We start from the raw sequence: 13,754 nt of genomic DNA, 5'->3' as shown, positions 1-13,754 counted from the left end.
GTGTGTCATTTGCATTATATGACATTCTGAATTTTTCAATTCGAGTGTTTAGAACAGAAAGTGTTGTCTTTGTTCATGTATTGGCAAGTACCTGCTGGCTGAGTTCCCTGTAAAAACACATCTTTTGGCATATCTTCAGTTAAAATTATTCATTCATTTACTAGAAAAGGTGGCCTCAAACCTATATAATTATGGGTATATAGCCACACATTAAGACCTATTCATGAACATACTATATAGGTTCACATGTACCTGAAGGCCCACAGATGAGCCAGTACTATACACATTAATATATTCTGCATTGCATGTATTCATAAATATAGGGTTTCTGATGGCAGGAAGGACAGCATACTTCATTTTCATGAGTTAGGAATGACTGCATAACTCACAGGTGGCAGAGCAAAGCCAAGCCACTAATGGATTCTGTACAGTCATCCCTACTGGATGAAAATAAAATTCCATTACACTGTCCACCATCACATATTATATTTATACCATATCAGAGACTTATGTCTACAGAGTAACTAAACTTTTTGTTACCCTTTGCTGAAGAACTTAATACCATTGAAGAAATAAAAAGATATATTGCTGGGTTTTATTTCCCACTGCAGGGTCTAAATATGTATTTCATACAAGTAAACACACACATATGCACACATTAATAATGTGGTGTTTTTCCTAGTCCATTTCTGAGAGCTACTGGAATGAGTTCATCTGTCCCCTGGATATGATGGAATTTTTGCTCCTTAGATTTATACATCTGGGGTTTTACATCTTTTCATTCTCTGAATGTGATTCTGGACTTGCTGTGGTGTAAGAATAACTCCCTGAAAAACAACACATGCAATCAGTTTACAGTGAAACAGAATTAGGCCTTTGTCCCCATTTTAGCTGTAGAAGCATAGTTACCACCTTTCCCACTTAAAGGACAGCAAAAGATAACAGCAATAATTAAGCCAAGTCTGAGACAGATAACATCAGCTGAAAATAGGTCTGTGTGTTACTCTTGGCAACAAATGGTCATGAATACAGTAGCAATCAAAACAGGTGGGAAAAAATTATCTCTATGCAATGTTGTTGAATAGCAGTATGCAGTAAGTTGTACGTAGAGATACAGAAAAAAATTAAGCTGCATCACTATAAAGCTCTACTCTCTGTGCTCTTTTGCTGCTGTCCTTTCAAATTGACTGTCCTGCTACCCACATCAGCAACAATGCAAAACAGAAGCTTCTTTTCCATTTCTAAAACCTGCATACCTATCTGATCTTATTGTGACAACCCAGATTTTCTTCATTTAAACAGAGCACTTAATTTCCTTTAGAAGTCAGTAACCATTACAAGAATTGCCATAGAGTGTCATTAGCTTGGCTAAGTAGATTTTAGAGGATGTAGGTAGTATCTCAGTAAAGTTTTTGTGTGTTTTTTCTGGTTTTACATTTGAAAAGGAGCCTAATGATAAATAGACAGGTGGGACAGAAGCCCCAGTTCAGTTCAAAGAAGCCAAACTGCAGCTTTCACCACATTACTTTTTTTTTTTTGTGAGCAGAAAAAAAAAGAAGCCAGCTCTCTGAAACATATCTTTCCATGCTGTCTTCAAAAATTTTTTTTTCAAGTTAAAGAATTATGTTAAATTTGGAGATCTAAGTGCTTATAGCCAAAAAGTGAATATGCAGTCTTAACAGCCATGCAACTGGACAACATTGTATAGTAGGATGCATACTCAGGATTTCAAAATCTTACCAGGAAAGGGTATCTCACAGTAACTAACGTGTCATCACTGATCCTCTCAAATCAAACAATTGCTTTGATGAAACAACTTCTAAATTGCTGCCTGCTTGTACTGGATAGATGCTCTCCAGCTTGCTGAAACACTGGCTGGACAACTTTTTCAGTCATCTCATTTCTCTTCTGCTCATATGATAAGGTGCCCACAACTATACTGACTTCAGTGGGTTGCTTGGTATTTACATCAACATAAAAGAGAACAAAATATGTTTAGCTCTACAGAAAATCTTTGGACAACAGAAAACATTTTTTGCTTGCACAAAGGAATAAGACTGCATATAACCCAGGTACTAATTGGCTCACCAGCATGGGAAGACACAGAACACTACTGTGGTTTTATTTTTTTTGCATAAAAAGGTCAATATATGTAATCCCATATCCCACTTTGGTAGGAAGTGTCTTTGCAATTTTGCCACCTCTTATATATTTAAAAAAAAAAGGGGGCATGAAAAGCATGCTGCACAGAAGTATGTATGGAATATTATCTTCTGCACAGCTCTGGAATCATAAAGTGCAAAACAAATACTCTAGGAGCTGATGTCACACTTTATAGCAAGGACTTCTGAGGGAATATCAAAGTAATGTTGCAACTATAGAAGTTCCAGCAGCAGCATTTGCCTTGATCCTGCAGAGGTTCAGTGGCATGGCCAGGTTGGTTCTCTGTCTTCTTGTCTAACAGAGACAGAAAGTATTCCAGAATATTCATGTAAGGGAATGAAGTCTGGCTTAAAATATTATCCTTTATCTTTCTCTTTCTTGACCTTCCTTTTTTTTTTTTTTTTTTTTGTCAAGAAAAGATTTGGTTTGCAGAAATAGACTGGTTTAATAAAACTGGTCCTCTTCTTTCTACTAAAAGTTTACCTGCGAGAGCCCCGAACATAATAAAATCAGATTATGAAGGCAATCATATTTACTTGTAATAAATCAAATCTTGCAGACATCAGTTAAGTCTCCCTTACTGCACTGGGACAATATCGTGCATGCATACATCAATACCAGAGGTGTCAGAAATATATTTCATAAGTTCAGAAAAATTGCATACACACTTGCAGCACCATTATAAGCAGTGAATTTGTAATGTGAACATTATGATGTATAAAGTGGCTTTGTTCCTACATTTAATAAGCACCACATGTCAAGCCCACAAACATAATGGAATTTGCTGGTGATTTCTTACCATTAGATGTAGGTTATTGTTTTCAGGAAGAGAACTTTTCCACACTTTATCAACAGTATCCAATTTTAAGAAGCCATCTTCTTTCTCTCCTCTGAATGCAGCAGATTCTTTAGATTAGTGAAATAAAATAAAATCCTAGCAAGTGGGGTACTCAATTAAGTTGAACTGCAGTAAGCATAAGACAATTCCAGTTGCAGGGAAAATGTTTCTTTTGGACTACACCTGCAGAATATATGTCTTTATTATTCTAATTCTAGTACAGGTTAAGATGCTGGAGATTTTAAAAAAATCTTTACATAAACCAAGAAGGTTGGGTTGCACAGAGAGCTTTTTCTTACAAGACTCTTTAGGTCTTACCTAAGGTACCCTGTGCCAGCCCAGAATAAGAGCTACAGTATAACACTCATGCACACATACAGAAGAATTTTCAGTTGTTTTCCCACCTAGTAAGGTCCATTGACACCTCACAGATATTTTCAGTCTAAATAATAGAAAAGCAGAACACCTTTTTTTTTTTTTTTCTTTTCTTTCAGAAATTGATAAAATGAGAAGACTTAGACTCTAAGTCTCTTTTGAGGGTGAGCCATGAAACCCCCAGGGCTGGAACACCTGCAAGGCTCCAGCAGCCTGGTGACAGCACAGAGGTTTTCAGAAGCTCCAGGGTCACAACAGGAGAAGTGAGCCAGGAACATCAGAAAGGGTTGGGAATGTTAGAAACATCCTAAGAGACGGCTGATCCAGCAACTCCATTTGGCATTTTCTATCAGTGAAAGACTTCTGAAAGAAGAAAACCTGCAGAAGTGAAGTGTGCGATCCTTTATGTTTTCTGTACAGATTTGTCTTTCCTGAGACTCAGGAAGTTTCCTGGCTAAAGTAGGTGTAATTTCTGGCCCTGTGCTGCTGGATATGGCCTAGTCCATGAAATAAAGAAAAGGACTGTGTGTCTGCATTGATAAGAATTCTGCTTTTCCATGTGTTCACACATTAATTAAAAGTTTACCTATTGACCTTTAGAATAAATACACAGAGTTCAGATCAGAAACTCAGCTGAAGAAACACTCACAATTTGAATTTCCCTCTGACAATTTGTGTTAAATATTATTTCTTTGGATCAGGTTAATCTCTGACTGTGCTTGCCTGGTGTCTTGCAGTGAGGGTCATTAAATACAGTAGGTCACCAGCTGCCTTCAAAGGGGAAGCCTTTTGAAATTCTACCAATAAACAATAGAACAAGAATATAGGAACTGTGTTATGCTTAGGTGAGGCAATGAAATTCTATACTTCCCAGTGATTTAAATTTATCTTGCGTAATGCAAATCTATGTAAACCAGAGATCTCAAAAGTATGTTATCAAATTAAACAATTTTTGCCACATGTTTGTCAGAATTCTCTGAAAATTTTCAACTTACAGACAGATCAAGGTTAAGCAACTTCCTGATTATCCCAAAAGGAGTCAACAGCAGAGCAAGGAATTAAATATTCCAGTCTTTTGTGGATATTTCTCAGTGAACAGCTGGGGAAATCCTGGAGGATGTATTTGTCACTGTTGTTACTTTCCTATCTTGAAATGCTAAATAAAATTAAAGTGCTCTAATTGTCCATATGTATTATGCCCAGCAGTACAAATGATCAGGACACCTGACTGTTCCCTGTTGTACAGTTCAAGCAGTCAGTCATTCCTTTGCATTTGTTATCACCTACCCATGTTCTCACATGACACAAGTGCAAGCAGTGGAGGATCAAACCATCTTGGCAGCAACAAATGAAGGCTAGCAACACTGTTTTTTTAAAAACATCCACAATATCCAGTCTTGCTCTCACCACAGACTTTTCCCCTACCCCTGCATTTTCATACTGGTTCTGCCACCCACAGTCCAGCTGAGACAGTCCGATGCATTAAATCCACATATTCTCTGTTCCAGTTGAAGCTTGTCTAGACTGCAGTTGGAAAGCATGCCTGTAGTTTATGCAGAGATAAAGTAACTATGGCTGGTTTAATATGTCTAATTTTTATGGCAGTAGCAACAGTAAGATTGGCTTCCAGTGCAGGCTGCACTAAGTTGCCTGGAACCCAAACTGATGCTTCAGGAAGCTAATGCACAGCCAAGACCTTATTTACATTCTCTTGAGTACAGACAACAATTAAATTAAAGCTAGGACTATATCTACAACTTTTAGAGTCATTCCATGGAATGCACTGCAGACTCATCGTTTGAGATCTGTCCTTTGTGTGGGCAAACTGATCATGGAATTGACTGGAATAGAGGTTGAATAATTGCATGCAACGAAAAGAAGCAACTGAAGAGCATGGAACTGATGCCTGAGGAGGACCCACATGCATTTTAAGACCGTTTGATACCTCAGATGCAAAATTAATTGCTACTGCAGTTTAGTGTCTAGAAAGATACTATCCCACAGGAAAATTATGAACCCACATGAAATAAACTCTCCTTGAAATGAGTTTCTTTTCTTAATTATGGGTAATACAATACCACTAGTACATTTAGAGGAAAAGTGATTATCTGTTTTCTGTGCACTTCAGTACTGCCCATTGGAAATATTTTACTGGGGACAAGGTAAATTATGATATTTCAATATCAAGCTGATGGACATCCTGCATATCGAACTGTGGAAACAACTTTCTTGAACTGTGAGGTAAAAGGTCTTTAACATTGTTGCATTAAAGGGTAAAGAAGTTTGGCAGAAATAAATACCCTTTCATTCCAGGTTGCCCTCAGATATCAGAGGGGCTAGGGGCAGCTAGGCTTAAATTCTGAGTGATACCCAATTCAATGCTGTAACTCTGGTCGCATTCAATATATATTCAACTATCACGATTACGGATGCACAAATAGGGTTATATACTTTCAATCTAGTTGCGTTCAACAAACTATCATTGCTAGATTTAATGAATAGTACTTTCAATCTAGTCGCGTTTAACAAACTGTCATGGCCAGACTTAAGGAGTTTGGTCGTGTTCAATGAACTATCACGGCTAGATTTTAATGAATAATACAGTTTCTTAAAGCAACAGAAATACAGGTTCTTTTGGGATTGCCAGTGATAAATACACTGTCTGCAAAGCACATGCAAGTACCAAGAATATGAATAATACAGTCAACTACAAATGCATTAAATTATGGAAAAACTCTACGGAGAGCTCTCAGTTTCCCAGGGGAGCACTTGGTATAACCGGGGGTTCAAATCTTACCCAGTAAGCATCCGTAGGGGGGGCAAGAAAGGTTCAGCCTGTTGAAAGATCCCAGAAGCCAGCGATGTCCTCCAGACTTGTCTATGATGGTATCTTCCCTAGCATTCCTCCTCTCTTAAGACCTTTTTTACTATTTTCTTATTTTTAGGTGGAGCTTGAGCGACTCTAGTCATACATACCTTTATTATGATTGCTATAAAATCTCCTCACTTTACTTTTAAAGTTATATGCTAGAGAAAATTCAGAGTGCATGCTCAGTGAGAGGTGGTCGCACCTTGAAGGTGGGTAGCTTTTGAGATGGAGGTGTGTTTTGGTATTATAACAAGATTATAATGAGCAAGGTTCACCTGGAGGACATGATTTTGCTTGTCACTACTCATGGACTGGGCACTTATGATATAAATCAGAAGTAAGGCCATAGCGTTGACATTGTTTCTCCTTCTTGCTTCAGTGGATTCAATGCAGGGAACTTCCATTCTTGTTCCAATAGTTCCAGTTCCCCATCCCTGTAGTGATATCATAGAGGCAGGCCACGGTGCTTTGTCTCCACTCCACCCTCCATGTTGTTTCTCTTAGAGTCAGCATACCAAGCTCCCCTGGTGTTGCTAACATCTAAGGTTACAGGTTATATTGCTCAGGGAATTATTATGGAACAGATTTCTTGTATATCCACTGCATTCCACCCTGGAGGTTTAACATCCCTTAAGAGGGGGACATATCAATAAGTCACCTCCAACAATTTTTCCACAAACAGGTACATATAAAAAAAATCCCTGTAGACTCTAACCCTACCAAGTGATATGAGCCATTAATATTTACTAAGACAAAAGGAGACTGCAGGCAGCTGGTGCCTAAGTTTTTGCTGGTTTTATAAGGGGAATAAAGACAGTAGAGTGTGCTATTTTTGTTCCTCAAAAGTGCTGTTTTACATTCTCTTAACAAGACCATTCATGGTGTTGTAAACTTTATTCAATGTTGCGACTTATTCTCAAGCAAGTTTACTCTGTAGTTTTTGTGTGTTTCCTAGCAGAGCTCAGAAGATCAAATTTAATCAGTAGCGGTTCATATTGCCAATGACTTCTCATTTTGTTTTTGTTTCCCTTCTCCATATGAAATTGCCTGAGGGTATTTACAGCTCTGTTCTCTAATAATATATATATTTTTTTTTTCTTGAGTAACATTAAAGTAATCCATTATTTAAAAGAACTGGTAAACTTTATTCCCAGAAAAACACTATCTCTACACCTCACTTGCTCTCGTTTAAGCCAGGCCCAGGTTTCACAGGCATTTGTTTAAGGTAACTTTTGTCCGTCCATATTCCCTGTCCACTGCCCAGCTGTTTTTTCCAGCCACCATTCCCTCTCCAGTGCCCCCTCAGGTGCCCCAACACAATGTTTGCAGTCTGGTATGAGGGAAAAAGATGTGATTTCAGACAACCCTGAGGAGTGTCTACTATTTGGCTGATCATTTCCCCAGTTAGATACACTGTTCTGGTAGGTAATGTACTGGCACAAGTAAGACGGGGACAAGAGGGGAAAGGTACCTAAATCACACTTGTCACTGACAGAGCTGCCTAGGAAAACTCTCACAAAAATAACATCGCTGTCTGAAATGCACAAACATGAAAGAACATGCCACTGTGGTATCTACAGTCCTTGTTTATGTGATGAGCCTGGATAAAATGCCAGAAAAGACGAAACACACAAAAACATCCCAGCTTCTGTTTTGAAGCACACAGCAGATCACATCCCTAGCACTTTAAAAAGCAAAAAAATTAGGAACCATGAAAATAAAATAAAGCCCTAAATACATTTTCAGGTCTAGCTCCCTTGGTTCGTAAGCACTGAAAAAGGCCACAAGACTCCTGTGAAGTGTTATACTGCTAGAACTGCATGCAACATTTTAGGCAAAATTCGGGGGTTTTGGAAAAAGTCCAGATTTTGAAAGACAAACATTCCACTGAGACATGTATTTAAAAATAAACCACATTAATTCTTAAAAATCCAACATTTTTATTTTGGCCTTACTAAGAGAAATATTTTCAATAAAAAGTATTTTCAATATTTAGAAAAAATACTTGTAAGGTCTTATTTAAATTGATTTATTTCAACATTTCCTTCAATATTATAGGATACATTAAAAGCTTCAGAATCTAGGTGAAACATCTAAAGAAGCCTTTTAAGATCTTCTTGATCTACATTTTTAGGTCTTCAACTTGCAGAAACTCTGGCCTAATTCGTTCATTATCTTAAAAGAATACCAAAGCTGGCTTTCATTTTACAAATGAAAAATCAAGATACATGGAGGGTACAGGCAAAATGATCAAAATGTCCATCAGTGTGGTGTAACCAACTTGAAACAGAATGCCTTGCTTTTCCACAGTGCACAGCTTTTTCAAAATGCAGGTTCCATTGATTTTAGTTGCAGGTGTGAGCACTCAGTATTTCTACAAATAAAGATCTAAGAATCTTAAATTAGTATCAGAAAATGAGGAACGTACTCAGTAAATCCCTTGGAGAAACTGTGATTTAAAAGTCTTGCCCAAGATCACACACAAACTTAATGGCAGAAACACAGAGTAAGGCATTCCCTGAAGGACAGCCATCTCCCTCTATGGGACCATCTTTTCTTTTCTTTCAAAACTTTGCCTCATTCATCTTCCAGATGCATCTACCCTGAGAAGCACTAAAAAATGAGGCAGGTGTCATTTGAGAGGAAAAATGTATTACAGTTGTGTGGCTAACTTTTGCTTTGGCACTTCTTAAGTTCTGAACACTTGGTTTTACAACTTCACTAGAGTATACTGAATATAACAAACAATGGAAAACATTGGTTCCATAATGTGGAAATTTATCTTCCCACATGGTCATCTTCAGTACAGAAGCCCTGCGATTTGAAAATATTATTTAGTTTCCACATCTACCCTTTAGAAGCTCATATATTGGCCTTGTTAGTATGGTTCCTGAGTATCTTCCAGCAGAATATTGCATGATTTATTCTTTCAGTATCTCCATAGACATAGAATCACATATACACAGTCTTTGGTTTATTGGGATTTTCTTTTCTGTTATGGCTCTTGTGCAGACTATTAGAAGCAAGGTCAATCCAGTTTACCTTGCTTTCAGAGAAAAGGACAACACTGAGAGTTGTGGTGAACCTTAGCTTCTGGACAGTGACTCCAGGGAAAAGATGCTACATGATGATATAATTAAAACCATATCAGAATATATACCTGTATTGGCTTTGTGTGGCAAGGTTTTGGTAGCGGGGGGGGGTTACATGTGTGGATTCTGTAAGAAGCTGCTGGAAGCTTCCCCTGTGTTCGAGAGAGCCCATACCAGCCGGCTCTAAGACAGACCCGCCACCGGCCAAGGCTGAGCCCATCCGCGATAGTGGTAACGCTTCTGTGATAATATTTTTAAGAAGGAAAAAAGTTGAGACAGAGGGAAACAGCAGCCGGAGAGAGGAGTGAGAACATATAATAGAAACAACCCTGCAGACACCAAGGTCAGTGAAGAAGGAAGGGGAGGAGGTGCTCCAAACTCTGGAGCAGAGATTCCCCTGCAGCCCGTGGGGAAGACCATGGTGAGGCAGGTTGTCCTTCTGCAGCCCATGGAGGTCCACGGTGGAGCAGATATCCACCTGCAGCCCGTGGAGGACCCCACGCTGGAGCAGGTGGGTTCCCAAAGGAGGCTGTGACCCCGTAGGAACCCCGCGCTGGAGCAGGCTCCTGGCAGGACCTGCGGATCTGTGGAGAGAGGAGCCCACAGAGAAGGTTTTCTGGCAGTACTTGTGACCCCACGAGGAACCCACACTGGAGCAGGTTTTCTGGCAGGACTTGTGACCCTGTGGGGGACCCACGCTGGAGCAGTGTGCTCCTGAAGGACTGCACACTGTGGAAAGGACCCATGCTGGAGCAGTTCATGAAGAACTGCAGCCCATGGGAAGGACCCACGTTGGAGAAGTTCGTGGAGGACTGTCTCCCATGGGTGAGACCCCACACTGGAGCAGGGGAAGAGTGGGATGAGTCCTGCCCCTGAGGAGGATGAAGCGGCAGAAAATAATGTGTGATGAAATGACCATAAACCCCATTCGTTGTCCCCCTGTGCCACTGGGGTGGGTTGGTAAAGAATCCGGAAGTGAAGTTGTGCCCAGGAAGAAGGGAGGGGTGGAGGGAAGTTGTTCTGAGATTTGGTTTTATTTCTCATTATCCTACTCTGGTTGATTTGTAATAAATTGAGTTAATTTTCCCCAAGCTGAGTCTGTTTTGCCCGTGACGGTAGTTGGTGAGTGATCTTTCCTGTCCTTATCTGGACCCACAAGCTCTTTGTTATATTTTCTCTCCCCTGTCCAGCTGAGGAGGGGGAGTGATAGAACAGCTTTGGTGGGCACCTGGCGTTCAGCCAGGGTCAACCCATCACAATACCCATGCAATTATTCCAGAAGCAAGAAACTTTATCATCATTTCCCACCCTCTGAGAACTCAATTTTCAAATGTGTTGTTATAGTGTTAATCTTAAAAACAATTTCCTGAATTAAAAAAAACCCAAACAATTTCCCAGAAATTCTTAATATGAAACCATCCTGATCGCTCACTTAAAACATTTAGACACTCAGCATGGACTTCTGCTACTTAAAGTGAGCAGATGAAGCTGATTATGGAGGGTTAGTTGGTTAGTGAAGTTGAGGAAACAAAGCTTGATCTTGTGATGATTCCAAGGGGATCCCAAAATACTAAAGTTATCTGTATACAAAGCCTTGTTTCCATGGGCAGATAGTTTATCATTCATTCCTATTGTATGCCATATAAACCTAACCAGAAAAAGGAAAAACATTATCCAAAATTTCCCACTGTGCCTTCTGGAAGCAAACCACCTTTTCCAAATTACATGCATCGTGATGTCCAAGAATGCAAAGAAATTCCACTTAGCCAAAATGAATTCATACAAACAAACAAAAAGACAATTGAGCATATTATAAAAAGAAAGGACAGGCCTGGAGACATTTCACATCAGCATTGTCTAAAAGGTCTTCAGAACTAATTGCTCAAAAAAGTTAGAAAATCTGACTGGGCAAAAGACTGCCTAGGCACACCAAAATGCTAGTAGGCACTGGAAAATAAACTGACATGGGTGACCTGAAGTTGCAAAATCTCACAGAATGGATGCAGATAAACCCTGCTTGAAAACTGAAAAGTTGTTTGGCATGTCTATGTAGGCATGGTTTCTGTAATTAGCAGATACAGGGGTATTCTTTGGAGGATGGTTTTAAACTGAGGGTTGTTACCCTGGTGTTAGATGTATCAGTAGCTTGACTAATTTTGAGATGATTTTGTCTAAGAAGCAGCCTAGCATTTCTACCTCCACTGCTATGTCACAGAGCAATCTGAATATTCTCACAATCTAAATTGCTCTAGCTCTTTACCTCCACAATAACAAAACCAACCCAATTTGACTGTTAATTTAAGAACATAATTTGTACATTTCTCTCAACAATGTGCCAATATTTAGCCAAGCCATTGCCACACATTACTTCTGCAGACCAGATAAAAAACAATGAAGTGAACATAATAAGCACTCATGTCAAGATAACAACATTCCTTCTTACTTGATGGCCAGCATGCTTCTATGTTATGTCTACAGTGTTGGGTTAAAAAGACACCGACTTCTGTGTAATAGTGCCTTCATCATTCTTGGCATTCTTCTGATTCTTGGTGTACTAAAAAGCCATGTGGGTACTTTTTTTACCCACCTTTTTTCCCAGAAAAAGGGTTTATCAGTGCAGAATGTTGTGTTGACCACAGTGCATTAGCTACTTCATTCTTATGAAAGAAGAGAGCAGAGAGATGCTCTGTAAAGTGGACATTACCATCTAACTTCAAACCTCTCCAAAATTCCCTCCAGTCAAAATTGTTCACGTTTTCATTAAATGGCAAGTAATTTCATCCTGTTTACAGTAAAATGAGATGCAGAGAGAGTAAGAAATGAAAGCCAGACAGCAAGGCAGAAAAGAAGTAGAAAAATGCTCATTGGGACATTATATTACACAAGAAGCCAAGCTGTGGATTATTTTTCTGAAAGAAGCTTAATACTTAACTAAATGTCATTTCTGTATATGTGATTGCTATAAGAGTGAAGGACCAACTGAATTCAAGAGGAAACTTGGATGCCTACTGAGCAGTGTTGTGTGTCAAAACCACTTGATCCTAATCTGACCACAGCCAAAATTATTCAGATGTGGTTCTGAAGATCGAGGAGATGACCAAGATATTTTCACTGATAACAGTACTGGCAGGCTGGAAAGTACTTGATGAGAAACAGCAGAAGCTTTAGGAGTTCACCAGCACATTCCTCTGGAAGAAAATGACTCATGACCCTCCATGACAGCACCTCGTGCTAGAGAACTAAAGGGTGGGTTCCTGTTTCTACCCTGAACCTTTTTTACCCAGGATAATCAAACTACCCTATAATTGCTCCAACAGGAACAAGCAAGATTTCACCCATTCTCTGGGCTTCTCCACCAAATGGAGGTGGAGTGTCACACAGGCAGAAAAAGAGGGAATTGAAGACGTCATTTGCCAGTCTGTCAATAGACATTAAGTACATTGGAAATTAATGTAACTTCTTTTCAGCAGCCTGACAAACCTGATGTGAAAGGGGGTGCCTGCATAGCACAATATATCAGAAAAGACACCTGGTATTATGGGGCCACCATTGCAGCAAGAACAGAGGAAATAATGAAAACTATGTAGAGACTGAGTTATTTAAAATCTCTCACAGGTTGTCATACTTCACTTTTTTTTTTTTCTTTTTTAATAGAGACAAAGGAGCAGCTAGTAAATTTCAAATAATTTCAATTCATCTTGCACTAATAAATATGTTGATTCATTAGTACTCCATTTTATATCATCTGCCAATAACTGGAATCAACAGCATTAGACTTGTCTAGTCAATAATTTTTCAATCATTTCTTTTCATTTTGTATTCTTACCAATAGAAAACAATGTCAAAGCTGCTCATCATTTCACCCTGGAATCACCACAGAGAAGTTATAGCCTAGGCACTTTGAAATTCTTCCTGTTCTGCAGGACAAATTCTGTTGCATAATGTCATTTTCCTATAAACCAAGCAAATCAGTGAAACATTTCCTTCCTTTAGGCATAGATGAATTTTAGAATAAAAAGTGTAAGCTTATAGAACCAAATTTTTATTTTACAGAACTGGTACCTTCTTTCCATTAATATAAATTAACATTGTACGGAGTTGGAATACATAAAGCTGTAGGAACCAGTGGTCTGCATCATTAAGGCAATCAGGATAAAAGTATTGCAGTGAAAGAGACCTGGAGTGTGGACTTACAGTTTAGACAGCATGTGCAAGTGGCTTTTTCTCTGAGGTGGAGTTGGGATGGGCTATTGTAACTGTTGAATTAAAATGCTGAAATTAAAAGGAGTTATTGTTCTGGACAGGGGGAATTTCAGAACAAATGCTCGGGTATATTTGCATGGCCACAATATGCCAGCGAGGTGAAATTTAAGGCTTACTACTCTAAGCATCCACACAGCAAATGCACTTGAAACTA

This window comes from Haliaeetus leucocephalus, unplaced genomic scaffold, assembly GCF_000737465.1.
Source record: "Haliaeetus leucocephalus isolate CR32 unplaced genomic scaffold, Haliaeetus_leucocephalus-4.0 Scaffold251, whole genome shotgun sequence".
Lineage (NCBI taxonomy): Eukaryota > Metazoa > Chordata > Aves > Accipitriformes > Accipitridae > Haliaeetus > Haliaeetus leucocephalus.
The sequence above is the reverse complement of the archived record's forward strand: the minus strand, read 5'-3'. Positions refer to the sequence as shown.